The following is a 15,371-nucleotide window of genomic DNA, read 5'->3' on the forward strand; positions in this document are numbered from 1 at the left end:
GCTGATAGGGCTCTCTAGCGATATCCCAATTCGTCGGTCACTACTGACGTACGTCTCCGTTCCCTCCTTCAGGGAACGAGGGTTACATACGTAACCGAGACATTTTTTTTGTTTTTGTTTTTTGTTTTTATGTTTCTCATCTCTAAAAGATCTTTTTTTTTTTTTTCTTTTGTTGTCTTGGAGACATTGACAGGTTCTGTAAATTCCAGCTCACTCGGAATTCACACAAACATAAATAAGCATTTGGGAAAAAATTACTTTATAGTAATTAATATCATTGAAGTGAAATCTCTGCATGATAAAATTTGTGGCAGAGTCATAAAATGAGACTGGGCAGTAATTTATTATGGTTATTTGTTTGGAAGACATGATCTCTTTTGAGAGAGAGACGTATCCTCTCCCTGTCAGGTTCTTCCATTTTAGACGCAAAATCATTTTAGACTCTTTGCCTCTTATCATCACTCTTACTAAAGCTGAAGTGTGAAAATGAAAGGACTGCACACACATACACACACACACAAATATAGACAGATAGCGAGAGAAATAGAAAAGTTATTCTGCGTGTGATTTTCCTCTTTTAGTGCCACCTCTAATATTAGCTCAGTCACAAACACTTTGGGTCTCACTGTGTTTAATTTTAGCTGTCATTTTCTCCTCGCGTATTCGTGTGCACGCACACACATGCCGTGTATCATGATGTATTAGGATTCCATGCGTATCTGATAGCTCTGGCTGTCTGGCAGATTGCCCACCGCAGCTTCCACTATCTGTGACCGAGTGAAGCTACTCCAACAGCCGATAACAGAGAGAGAGACTCCCAGAGAGGAAGGGGGGAGAAAATAGACAGAGGGACCCTTATAGAGACCAAGGGGAGAGTGAGAGAGCTGGAGGAAGTGCTTTAGAGGGAAAAGCCGGTGCAGTTTGTGAGATAAATGCTTCAGTGAAGCGTGGTGAGGTGGCAATGGCCGGGGTTAGATCTATAAGCCATACGCATCCACAAACCGACTCGAAGGATCATGCATCTGAGCGCTCGGTTAGTACGTGTGTGCGAAAACCGAAAACAGGAGAGCGCAACAAATTCCCCCTTGTGTTTCCAAAAGATCTTTGCAAACTCAAACTCTAGTTTACATACAATCTAGGATATTCAAATCAGTTCCTAAAAACAATCGCTTTGATGTTTGGAACGTCTGCCTACACTTTTCGACTTTTCGACTGCTGTCTGATATCAGTATGCAAAGTTTTCAAAAGCGCTCTTGAAGTTCACTGAAGAAAACAAGGAAATCTGGGAGTCAGACTGATACCAGCTGAGTTTGAAAAGACTAGAACTAAGAGTAGTCACATTTTAAAATATATATTATATATATAATGTATAAAAATTATATTTTACAATATTTCTGTTCAAAAACATTAATTTATTAATATAGCACTTTTCTGAATAGATGTCATACTGTAACAGTTTTATTGTGTAGGCCTATATGAAGATTTTTTTTTTTTTTTTCCACACAAAAAATATATGCAGAATTGATTTTGTTTTCCTATTTGTACTGTTATTTTTTTCTTACTTTCATTGAGATTATTTTTGGCTAAATGAGCCATAATGTGTCAAGTGCCAGAGATCCAATGAAGATCTATATTGAGAAATAAAGTATGAGAGGGAACTTAAGAAAATAAGAACTTCTTTCTTTCTCTCTTTCTCATTTATTTTCTTCTTCTGTACATCAGGCTTTCAGACTTTGACAGGATTCGATGCCCACACGGCAAACATGGCCACTCAGCGCTACTCAAATCCAGCAGGAGAGCACTTGTCTATTTTCCTCATTTTTTCCTCCTCTCCCTCCTGTTGTGCCTGGATGTGTGGCTGTGTGGTAGAGAAACCTCTTAAATGTCCTCCATGTCTTTAATGGCTCTGTGTGTTAGGATGGAGGTCAGCAAACCAGCAGAGAGAGGCAGAATTGAATCCAGAGAAGTGAAGGCCATGTTGGGAATTGTTTCTAGACAGGTCCCTTGAGCACCTGGAAAGGGGGAGGCTAATGAACATGCTGTGTTAATGTCAGAACAGTTTGTGCATGTATCAATCCGTATTACTACATGTTACATCCACTACATTAATATATCTTTATGATTTAACAACATGAAACCCTACTTTTACATTTTATATGAGCCATGTGTTGGAATTGTCAAAAATCTCCATTTGTTCTCCATCTCAATGCTGTCTAAGAATAATAATTGAGTTATAAAAGGGTTCACATTTATAATGTTTTATTCCTTTGGGAGCATTCATTGAGATTATGGCTTTCATTGCATTCACTGATTTTTTATGTCTAGATAAGAAATAATAACTAGGAAAATTGCAAACTCTTTCACGCTATATATAGCATTACTGTATATGGCATAGGTGAAATTAAGTCAAGTAAGTTAAGTTCTCTAATCACTCTTGCGGTACTTTGATGTCATACACCGATCGGTCTGTCTAGCAAGTCCAATGATTCAATGGACAATTCATAAAGAGAACCATTTACTTCACTACTGAATGAATCAGCTGTTGAATGAATGAATGAATGATTGAATGAATGAATGAGTTCAATGACTTAATCACTGAGACATTTACCGCCACCTACTGGCAGTTTTAGTTTCTTATTTATAGTATAATTTCATTAAAAACGTTTCATAATTCCATAGTAATACAAAAACAGCAACATTTAAGGTATAGTTCACCCAAAAATAAAAATTCAGTGATCATTTACTCACCCTCATAGTCCAAAAGAGTATGTGTAATAAATTCTATGTTGAATCAAATAAAATATTTATTGCTTAAGCTACTTTTTGTAATGTCTCTTTGATGCTTTACACAATAATGATTTTAAATGATCTTTTGAAAGTAATTTCTCAGCCAAATTTGATGTGCGATTAATTTGCGATTAACCTTAGATTAAAGGATTAGTTCACTTTCAAATGAAAATTAGCCCAAGCTTTACTCACCCTCAAGCCATCCTAGGTGTATATGACTTTCTTCTTTCTAATGAACACAATCGGAGAAATATCCTGACGCATCCGAGCTTTATATTGGCAGTAAGCGTTACCAAATGAGTATGAGCTAAAGAAAGTGTCTCCATCCACATCCATCCATCATAAACATACACCACACAGCTCCAGGGGGTTAATAAAGGCCTTCTGAAGCGAAGCGATTCAAAAAACAAAAAAACAACATTTAACAAGTTATGAAGTAAAATATCTAGCTTCCACCAGACCGCCTTCTGTATTCTATTTACGAAGAAAGTGTAAAACTCTAGTAGTTCAAAAAGCTTACGCTACGTCCTACGCCTTCCCTATTCAACTAACGGAACTGACGCGATGCCAGTTCCGTTTTTTTCGTAAGTTGAATACGGAAGGCGGTCTGGCGGAAACTAGATTTTACTTCATAACATGTTAAATTATAAATTGTTAAGTCATATACACCTAGGATGGCTTGAGGGTGAGTAAAGATTTCAAATTTTCATTTGAAAGTAAACTAATCCTTTAATTAATCGCCACATCATGTAATTAATTAGATTAAAAATTGTAATCGCTTGACAGGCCCAATATATACCAACTTCCTTTTCTAAAGCAGTATCCTCGGCCGTACCTTAAACGTTACGCTAACACACACTCTTTTGCTCTTGCATTCCCTGCCGCTGTCTCTCCCATTAAAGTAAATCACGTCTGATCGCTGCTATCGAAAGGTCAATCATTATGAAAGCCGGGCATCCTAAGAACCTCTCAAATTCACCTGTTCATTTCCGCAGGAAAAACTTGTTGTTAAAAAGGGGGAAAAAAACAGCAAGTACTGAGAGCTGTTGTGGCAGACTGGAGTTGCTATGGTGACCAGGAGAGCGTTAATCCTTGTGGCGGGTGTTTTAGCCGACTGCGCGGCTGAAGAGCCCAGGCTGCATTAGCTCGCTGTAAAAGCTTTTTCCGAAGACACACTCTCTCCTTCTCCGGCTCTCTCTCTCTCTCTTTCTCATTATGCCAAGATCCTCTCTTCATTTGTTACATTTAGTTTGAGCTCTCTGGTGCTTTTGGGAAAGGTGGGGCGATGCATTTCTGTATCGCTATGGCAACGTGTGCCTCGGAGAAGGTATTTTGAAACTTCACGTGCTGACATGCAGAATGAAGTGAAGGCAAGGGAGATCGTTGCTTAAGAATGATTATTTAAAGACTGTTTTGTTGTATCTTCTTACATGTAGTGTACTTGAAGAAATCCGAATGGGCCTTGTTTACTTTTTTAAAACATGTTACTTGTCTTAATGTGCATGATTAGTCAGTGTATACATTATTACAAAGAAAAAACTTTATCTTTGTAATTTTTTACCAAAATGTAATAACTTGCACTGAAACTTTTCTTTTCTTTTTTTTTTTTTTTGTTGATATCATCTACCAGTAGGCCACACAGGCAATTTTTTTTCCAATATACCTTACACATATGACAAACAAGGTATCATCATATTAAGACAAAGTCTTCAATTAGTCTGTGTAAAAAAAAAAAAAAAAAAAAAAAAAAAAGAAAGAAATAAAATAACTACAAAACTCCACAACTTCCATAATATGGAAAAAAGTACTGGGACACATGAGACAATGAGACACGTTGCCACAGGTGTATAAAATCAAGCACCTATTGCATACAGTCTGCACTTACAAACATTTGTGGAAAAGAAAATGTGTCAGTGAGTTCAAGCGTGATACTGTGATAGGATGCTACCTTTGCAATAAGTCAATTTGTGAAATTTCATCCCTGCTAGATATTCCATGGTCAACTTTGAGTGATATTATTGGAAAGTGGAAGCGTTTAGGAACAGCAGCAACTCAGCAACGAAGCGGAAGACCACGTAAAGTCACAGAGTGAACCGGTTGCTGTGTGATGAGGTCCATGCTGCGTAAAAGACGCCAATGCTTTCCTGATTCCATAGCTGAAGAGTTGCAAGCTTACACTGGCCATTAATATCAGCACAAAAACTGTGTAGCGGGAGCTTCATGGAATGGGTTTCCATTGCCAAACAGCTACAAGCAAGCCTCACATCACCGAGTACAATTCCAAGCATCAGATGGAGTGGTATAAAGCACCACCACTGGACTCTGTGGAAGTGGAAACATGTTCGGTTACACTTTATTTTACAGTGCCGTAGTTACATTGTAATTACTCAAATAAGTACTGTGTACTAATCAACTACATGTACTTACTATAGAGTTACAGTTAGGGTTAGGGTTTGGTTTAGGGTTAGTTACTTGTAATTATGCATAATTTACTGTTATTTCTATAGTAAGCACACATAGTAACGTGTAGCTATGGCACTGTAAAATAATGTGTTCTTTGGAGTGACGAATCAATATAAAATAATATAAAATAATATAAAAATAATATAAAATAATAATATAAAGTTTACGGCCATTCAAAAGTAGTTGCAGATGTTAAATTACGAATTACGAATTGCTGTCTTCTGTTTTATTTAGAAATAATGCATTACAAAAGTAAAATAGGTCACTATTCTGTCTGATTTTATGGTACATTTATATAATAAGATTCTTCAGCAATACTCCTGGTATGTGATGGTTTTACACAAGGCCTACGCGTGGCATGAACAAGGACTCTTTGTTATTTGTAGGGCTGACCTTACACTGACCAACATGTCGATTTCCACAGGATTCTATGATAATAAACACCAACTCAATCAAAGTGGCTCTCCATCACGGAGATAAAGTGAGATTAAAATAGATCCAGAATTATTGGTGTGTGTATAAGGCGCTAAGAGCTCTCATCTCTCCATTTCGTTCTTTTTTTTTTCCCCTCTCCCACCCCCTCAAATACAAACACACACTGGACTGACTATACCTCAGGCCCCGGGAAAAGCCACGGCAATCGATGGCCCTTTCTTTTCCCTTTCCTTTCAGTTTCTGGTGGGCGACTGTGTGCTCTCTCGCTCTGAAAGAGAGCACAATTTCTGGCTCCTTCTTGGTGGGATGGGAAGTGAGTGGAGAGTGGACCCTGCTGAGACGGATTAGCGTAGGCTCTCTCAGAGCGGTAGGGTACGTGAACGCAGGCACACACACAGACACACACACCTTTTTCACCTTTGCCACAGTTTTTTTTTTTTCTTACTTTGTTATCATTCACTTTCCACAACAGTTTTGTTGAATCTTAATTATGCTATTATTTTAAACAGTACATTTTAAGTACAGTACTTTTTTATTGCTGCAGAATTAAATATGATTTAGTTAAACTCTGCTGGAATGATTTGCTGCATGAATGTTCTCTCTATTTTAGCAGATGTTAAGAAATGCTTCATTGCAGGTGTTTGTCAGATAGCAACTGTTTCCATGGATCTCATTCGAAATGGTTTGTTCTTTACTGTTTACCCACTCTTGAAAATGTCCATGGGGGCCATTAAATATGTTTAATTTAACAAATTAAGAACTTGAAGTTACCCACCACTGTCATCCAAAATAAATATAGGGCCTATAATACATACATATATACATACATACTGTCACACATATGCGACCCTGGACCACAAAACCAGTCATAAGGGTCAATTTTTTGAAATTGAGATTTAGCTGAATAAATAAGCTTTTTTTTTATTATGGCCTTACAATTATAGTAAATCAGTATATATATATATATATATATATATATATATATATATATATATATATACAGAGCTGGGTAGATTACTTATGAATTGTAATCAGTTACTGATTACAAATTACATGACAAAATTTGTAATCAGTAATATAAATATAAATATATATTCTATTCACCAGCAAGAGCCTTAACAGATTCTTTTTAAAGTGCAATGTATAAACAGTTAATACTTCAAAATACTAACACTAATGTACCTGTTAGTGTTTGCTGATAGTAACAAAATCATTTTATGATTTTAAAACATATTTTCTTAAAATTAAGTACATTTAGAAAACAGCAACCTTACAAAAACAAATATTGAAAAACATGACATTCACAGCAATATCACTGCTACATCAAATATTTCATCTATATTTCATATATTATTATTATTATTATTTCATATATATTTCATATATATTCATCTATATTTCAGGTAGCCTATACTTCCCCCTTACCGCCTTAAAAACTCGACAAATCACGAACGTATATGAGCGGCAAATTTATAAAAAAAATATAAACGTAAAAAAATGAAAAATTAGGAGAATCAATGTAATCCGTTACTACCCAGCTCTGTATGTATATCTTTTTTTTTTTTTTTTTTTACCTTGACAAACGTGTAAGGAAAATATTTTATTACTTTTTACTCAGTGGTTGTAACATTTTTAGAGTAATTAAATTAATGAAAGTGATTTTTTTTTTTTTTTCTGTATGAAACCATTTCAGTACAGAGATTACATTTCTAGAAACTTGACACATAAGCATTAAATTATTATTATTTTTTTTTTTAAGAGCTTTCCTTTTACATCATTATGAACATCCTTATGTGTCACTGACCTTTCAACAAAATGACAAAGATTCTGAAAGCTTCTAAAAAGATGGTCGCACTAGACTTTCTGTTCCATTTACTGCTATTCATACCCATACAATGCAGCTACCTTTCACTGCATACTAGAGTTTGTTCATACTAAAGTTCAAATTGGTGCCCTGTAGATTCATATAATGTTAGGCCAATCAGACATGGAGGAAACTCATTTTGTTGGTTATACATCAATACAAGTATGAAACAATACAATAAAAAACTGCATTGCAGATACAATTTTTTAACATTTTTAATTAATTATTAGTTATAGATTATTATTTATTCAAAACTAAAGTCCTGGAGTGTGATGTAATATAACCAGTTGCCCAAATTTGTTGCAGGGTCTGGAATAATTTTCTTTGCTTAAATACTAATCTGACCGCCTCTTTACTCTGTTCCTGTATCCCGTATTTATAAAATACTGTATTTTTCTGCAGAACACAACAAAATTGACTTTCATTCTTTTAACCAAAACGTCTTATGATTACGTATATAAACCTGGTTCCGTGAGAAGGGAACGAGGCACTGCATCATGGTGTTGACACTTTAAGAATGCTCCTAGTGGAACCAGTGTCTGAAGCATGTGTGCAAACACACCAATTCTATTGGCTGAGGCAGTCATAGGATGTCACTAAGTGCACCAGCATGACTATAACTATGGCCCCTATTTTAATTATCTAAGCCCATGGACTGAAGCGCATGGCGCAGGTGCACTTAGGGTTGTACCTAGTCTCGTAATGAGTCATGGGTGTGTTTTGGGCGTACCGTGCAATAAACCAATCAGAGTCTCATCTCCCATTCCCTTTAAAAGCCAGTTGCGCTTGCACCATGGTGGATTCATTATTTATATGGCAGAATTTGCAAGCGGGAAGACTGAATGCTTCTACAGAGAGGAATCCTTTTATTTTTAAAATTTAAAAATGTTTGTGTGCTGCTGCACGCCCCTGTGTGTGTAACAAGCAGAGTGTACACGCGTTGTGCTATGTACACCCGCCTATAGGCTCATATTACTAACGTGCCCTTTATATAACAAAAAATACGTGCCATTGACTTTAGACCATGTTTTTGTTTGTCAATGGCGCATTCGTTTTCAGTTGCCTCAAAATAGCAACGCACCAACAATGCGCCTGAACACACCTCATTTTCAGACCAGCACGCCCATGGGTGAACAGATGGGTGCAAGTGCATTTGCCATTTAAACAATGTGGTGCTGGACGTGAAAATGATAACTGCGTCGGGCTGAAACTAGCAAAAAACACTTGCGTCGCACCTGGCGTCACATTGCACCGGGTGTATCATTCATTTCTATTTGTCTGAAGGAAAATGTGTAGGCATGCCTGAAATATGGCAACACAATGCAGCGTCTCATTCTCTCCTCAGGGAGCCAGGGTTACATTTTTTACCTTTCGAGTGAACTCAATGCTGTATCATGGCGTTGATGCTATGAGAACGTTAATACCCACTAGGCCATACCAAACAAATGACTGTCCTCAACCATAAGCGAGTCAATCATACAAGCAGGGATCCGATCCCAGGGTAGACCTTTCAGTTGCCTAGATGCTTAAGAAGTGACCTTTTGTTAGACTCTCAGTGCCTAGAGGTGTGAACACTCACCGCAACCCAATGCCCCTTTCCAGAGCCGAGCAAGCTCTGGGAGCAGAGCTAGCAAGGAAAGCTGTAGATATAGCCTCAACCACGTCCAGTTTACATCTTCCAAACTGGAAGGGAGTCACCTGTGGAGATCAACCATTTCTGTTTCACCTTCACATTCCTCTAGCATCAAAAAAAGCTCCTGTTGTTATTCCTTGCAGACCTACAGGGACAGTCTTACTCCAAAACTGGAAGAGCATGTTGCCCGGCTTCTACCTCCGATTACGTAAACCAGAAGGAGCTACAGAGAAAGTGGATCACATATAATGACCTAATCCATCTTTCCTCTTTAAAGCTTTTTAACATTTAGGTTGATGTTTGCTACTTGCCGATGGTCTGTGAAATCTCCCCGAGCTCTTTTATTTCCTTGAGAGAGCTTTTCCATTTGCTCGACCCCCTATAGGAGGCTTAAGATGCTGGAGGGCCAAGAGATAAAAAAGTGGGACGCTAATAGCGCTAGTCCACTTTTGTACTCTGTCAGTTGCCCCTTCCTTGCATACCTTTGGGGAAGCGGGTTGACATACTTTAACCTCCAAACAATAATGTACTGAAGTAGTCTACAGATGAGAAAGTGAGATGCCAATGGCTATATATGACCATCTTCTGCCAGCGTTGGTTCTCTGCATCAGGGAAGAGTGTTCACATCGCCTCCAAACGGATTTATGGAGGGGGTCCCAAAAAAAACCCGATCCCCCAGGCTTAAGCCTATGCCTCAGCAGGATGTCTATGATGAATGACATTTCCCTAGAAGAGTGTACAGACATCCTCTCTGTCCATTTCTTAGTCTCCACGCCATCCCAAGCTGAAAGGGGCAATAAACTACAGGTCACAATAATGCAGCACCTACCTTTCCTTAAATCTGTAAATTGACTCTTTATAGGAAAGTGTCTGCTCAAAATAGATTTCATGGGAGGCCACCATCTCCATCTCTCATGCTTGATGGGGGCGTAAAGCGAGAGAATGATCCACTCATCTCTGCTCAACTAGCTGCTCATGCCCCTATATGGATCTCCCGGAGTCTAAGTCCTGGTCCCACACCCATTTACAAATTTCGGAAGCACTGCGTGGCTATAACCGCTAGTTAAATCCGATGAGAGAGTGGATCACAATGAGTGATTTTCAACCACTTCCACTGTTTGAAAACCTTGTTTACTCATTCCCTTTTAATTTCCCCCTCCACATCTAACGACTCAGGGCTAGATCTGGCCAACAACATGCTTTCAACTGGATTGGAAGAGGCCGCAGAGTGGGCTGCCACACTGGAGCTACTGGGTGAAATACAAGAAAAGGATGAATCCATCTTGAATGTCTCTGCTAACTCCACCTGTGATCCCCATGATCAGTCTCCACGTTGCTTCGGCAAATGTGAAACGTGAACCACGAGGCACAGTCGCCTGGCTTCCTTTCCCTCTAAAGAGAGCCAGGCAGGAGCGGAGCTTCTTTGCTGTGAAGCTCCCTCGAAAGCTAACCGCATGTACTCAGCTCCCAAACAAATCACACAGAGATTATATGTATCGTTGGATGTAATAAAGTGGGAACATGGCAATGCACACCTTCAAAATCCCTGTTTACTTGGTCTTATTCATTTAAATAATTTGGGACAGACAAACAATAAATAAGACTCATAAGTTTACACATATAGCACTTCCTGAAGACAAAGAAGCTGATGATGTTTAATGCAAGCTCAAATTTATAATCATGCCTGCATGCTGAGTGACTTCATATGTCTGCCTCGGCCAAAAGAATTGGCATGTTTGCACATGTGCTTCAGACACTGGTTCCACTAGAAGCATTCCCATAGTTTCAACACTATGACACGGTGTTGAGTTCCCTCAAAAGGGAACCAGTTGAAAATCTCCTTCTAAGGTTTCGATTAAAAAATAAAATACAGGAAATGTTTCTTAAGCATTATTATTTGAAAACATCTATCATACCTTATATAAAAGCGAATTTCACTCAACATCTGTTGTGACTGCAATTACTGGGTGATTTTTTTTTTTTTTTTGTTAGAATAAGGGTGTTGGTGTGTGTAATACAAGCTTGTGCTGCTGTTCAGGATTAGCTATTAATTAGCCTTTCCATTTAAACTGTTACAATTACTGCTTAAGATACATGTACACTCTGTGTGAACTAAAAAAACACTCCCATATTCTTAATTACAGCACTAGATACATTCCTGCAACTATAGAGCACACACACACTCTCTCTCTCACACACACACCATATGCCATGAAACCTGACAGAATTAATTGGTGGTTGTCTCGTATAGTAGCATCTTCATTAGTTTCTTGGAGCTCATGCCATTGTGTGTACCTCGCACACACACATACATGCAGGAAGGTAGGAATATGAAATAGGTATGTTAAATAAATAATGCTACAGGAATAAATTCATAAAGAAGTTACTTTCAACCTAATATATGTATCTGTGGCATGCCATCAACTATCACACTTTTAACAGTGAAATCACAAAACTTCACATTTCATGTGTTAGCATTAGCATATGATAATATCACTTAGCAGCCTAGAGTTAACTTATTTTACAAACAGCTAATACTGTTATTTTCACTCAGTATGTATATGGATATATGACATGGGAGGAATGTGATATGACATAGGAGAAGTATTTACATGGAAACAGGAAGTACTTTTCCACTTACATTCTCCATGTAGTAATTTCAGGAGATTCTTCAATAAATACCTCTAAGCTATCCAAACCAACCAGAGATAAATCACATTAAACCTTTGATTCAAAAGTATTTGAAAATCAGAAATCTGTTGCTCTCTGTTGAGTCAAAAAGGTCATTTGCATTGAAAAAATTATGAGAGTTCAGTCAGTTTACAATCTTTTGAGAGTTCAAGTTGTGTTTTCCTAAAGGGGTCATGAACTGCATTGTTTTATTGTTTTATAATGTTTCCTGGGGTGCACTTATATTGTTAGTATGCTTTTTACCTCAAAAATTGTCATAATTTAGAAATAAAAGACATTTTTCCTACCCTGATTTTAGCCCTCTTATTTGAACGCTCTGTTTTAAGGGGCGTGTCTGCTGTGAGAAAACTTTTAGCATGTTTTTATTATTACAGCTCTCAAGATTAATCGTAAAAAGTGTTGCATTACATTTCGATCTATGGCATTATATTTAGATCGTGGCATCAAAGGCTGCAGTGATGAACATTGTAGCCAATCACAGACATATTGTTGAGCGCATGAAAGCAGTGATCTCATCATTGCAACTCAATTTCTGTACACTAACGAATGCTTTCATTGCAACTAACAGTGCAAACGTGATGTAAGAGATTCATTGAGTAAAACGGGAGTTTTGGCATGTCCAGAACTTAGTCACTGATAAACTTGCGCTGTTTGATTGAAAGCTGCAGCGCACGCTGTTTGATTGACAGCTCCAGCGATTGCAAAGGAAGCGCTCTTTGATCGCTTTCTATATATAATTTAATTACCATTTAAATAACAGATTATTTTCATCCTACTAAGAGAAACAATGTGAAGTTGACCGTTTAGCCACTGGTTTGATTTACTGATACATAGACAAAGAACATCTGACTGTACATGAATCATTACATATCAGATCAGCCATTAGAATTAAAGGGTTAGTTCACCCAAAAATGAAAATTCTGTCATTTATTACTCACGCTCATGGCGTTCCAGACCCGTAAGACCTTCGTTAATCTTCGAAATGCAAATTGAGATATTTTTGTTTAAATCCGATGGCTCCGTGAGGCCTACATAGGGAGCAATGACATTTCCTCTCTCAAGATCCATAAAGGTACTAATAACATATTTAAATCAGTTCATGTGAGTACAGTGGTTCAATATTAATATTATAAAGCGACGAGAATATTTTTGGTGCGCCAAAAAAACCAAAATAACGAATTATTTAGTGATGGCCAATTTCAAAACACTGCTTCAGGAAGCTTCGGAGCATAATGAATCAGCGTGTCGAATCCGCAGTTCGGAGCGCCAAAGTCACGTGATTTCAGCAGTTTGGCGGTTTGACACGCGATCCGAATCATGATTCGACACGCTGATTCATAACGTTCCGAATCTTCCTGAAGCAGTGTTTTGAAATCAGCCATCACTAAATAAGTCGTTATTTTGGGGGGTTTTTGGCGCACCAAAAATATTCTCGTCGCTTTATAATATTAATATTGCACCACCGTACTCACATGAACTGATTTAAATATGTTTTTAGTACATTAATGGATCTTGAGAGAGGAAATGTCATTGCTCCCTATGTAGGCCTCATGGAGCCATCGGATTTAAACAAAAATATCTTAATTTGTGTTCCGAAGATCAACGAAGGCCTTACGGGTGTAAAACGGCACGAGGGTGAGTAATTAATGACAGAATTTTCATTTTTGGGTGAACTAACCCTTTAACACAGTCCATATCATAAATATATTGTTGATTGGATGGAAACAGATCTGAATATGAGTTTGCAGTCGCTTTTATTAGATTATGTGGACTAAAGTCCGGCATACATTACCAGACAAAAGTCTGTCATTTTGATTTTTTTTTTTTTTTTTCACCACTGTCACTGTATAGAAAGGAGCAACTCAGACATTCTGTTAAACGTCTCATTTTGGGTTCCACAGAAGAAAGATGGTCATAATGGTTTGTAATGACATGAAGGACAGTATGGTGACAGAATACAAATTTTAGTGAACTAACTATTCCTCAGCTACAACCCTGTAGGAGTGTTGAGATATGGCTCTAGGTATGCAATAACCCATAATTTATAAACTATCAAATTACTGCAATTTTTCCAGTTTGTTTTTTAAGAACCACATGCATCTCTGTGTGATACATATCCCTGTACGTGTAATGTACTGGTGCGTGCACGTGTGAGAGGAGAGTGCATTAGACCGATATTAACCTCAGAGGTGAGGAGAGGATGTCATGATGAGAATCGCCCACAGTGCTCAAACTCTTTTTAATTAAATCCTGAACCGCGGAGCACATTTATATGTGTGTGTGTGGCTGTCGGTGCCAGGGTTGACTAATGAGTCGTCCTGTTGGTATCCTGGTCACATTGCATCGGCCCAGTGACACCAGTGTGCTGAGTGGAAGACGAAGAGGAGAGTTAAATGACATTTTCCTCACAGAGATGCCTCAGAGATCCAAACAGGGGCTGGCAGGGGCCTCGATCTCACCTTATCCCACCAGCCTGAGAGGATGATGCTTGCCTTCAGTCCCACTGTCAGGGAGGAGTGGAAAAGAACATGAATACTCCCTCAAAGGTGAAAAGGAGACAGGAAATAGACTGAGAGACAAGAAGAGAATGAAGAGAAGGAAAAAGGGAGGAACTGACCCTTTGCTTTAAGCTTCACCCTGCTGTTGTTCACTCAGGCAATCTTCACACAAAGTTAAAATGAGATTGTACAAATGATTTGAAAATTCATACTGTTTGAAATTACTTTTTACACCCCATTGACGGTTAGGTTTAGGGTTGAAACTTTATCCATACACCAAAAAATCATGTTGTACAAATTAATATGAAATTGCCACCTTGTAAAATAGTTAGCTTTTCTCATGAGATCACCTTTTCTTATAGTAAATTTAATTAAATTATTATTCCATTTACAAAAAAATACAATTAATTACTCACCCTCAACCCAAAAGGAGAAGTTTTGAAGACAAGTACTGGTTGAAGAAGCCACATGTTAGCTTTGTGTGAAGAACACACCAAAAATCTAATCATTATTTACAGAAAATCCTGACATCTGCCCTAGCTGTCCTTAAATGCATCGGATTAACTATTTTTTTTTTTTTTAATCTGTATTTTTAGATTTATTTTTGGCAGTTTTTGCCTTTGTTGTGATAGTATAGTATATTAGGATAGTATAGTGGACAGGAAGCACAGTGGAAGAGAGAGAGAGTGGGAGGGGATCTGGGAAAGGTCCGCGAGCCGGAACTCGAACTCGGGTCGTCCAAAGCATAATGGTGTTATTTGTTGGCGCAGACATGAATAATAATTAGAATTTTGATGTGTTCTTCACACAAATCTATCATTGCTTAAATTTTGGTCTTTTTTCCACACATCTATTGTATGACTTCAGAAGTCTTGTAATATAACAGATAAGTAATTTGGGGCAATTTTATGATACTTTTATGGTAATTTAGCATCTTTTTTTCAGCTTTAAAGCAAGCATCAGTCCCCATTCAATGTAATTGCATAAAATATAATGACCT

The 15,371-nt window shown here is 37.7% G+C and overlaps 1 long non-coding RNA gene across 1 annotated transcript in view; it reads left to right on the forward strand.

Moving 5' to 3' along the window:
- Positions 1–15,371, forward strand: part of LOC127511016 (uncharacterized) — a 250,904-nt gene that overhangs the window by 179,773 nt on the left and 55,760 nt on the right. The window lies entirely within an intron of this gene.

Source organism: Ctenopharyngodon idella, chromosome 4, assembly GCF_019924925.1.
Source record: "Ctenopharyngodon idella isolate HZGC_01 chromosome 4, HZGC01, whole genome shotgun sequence".
NCBI lineage: Eukaryota > Metazoa > Chordata > Actinopteri > Cypriniformes > Xenocyprididae > Ctenopharyngodon > Ctenopharyngodon idella.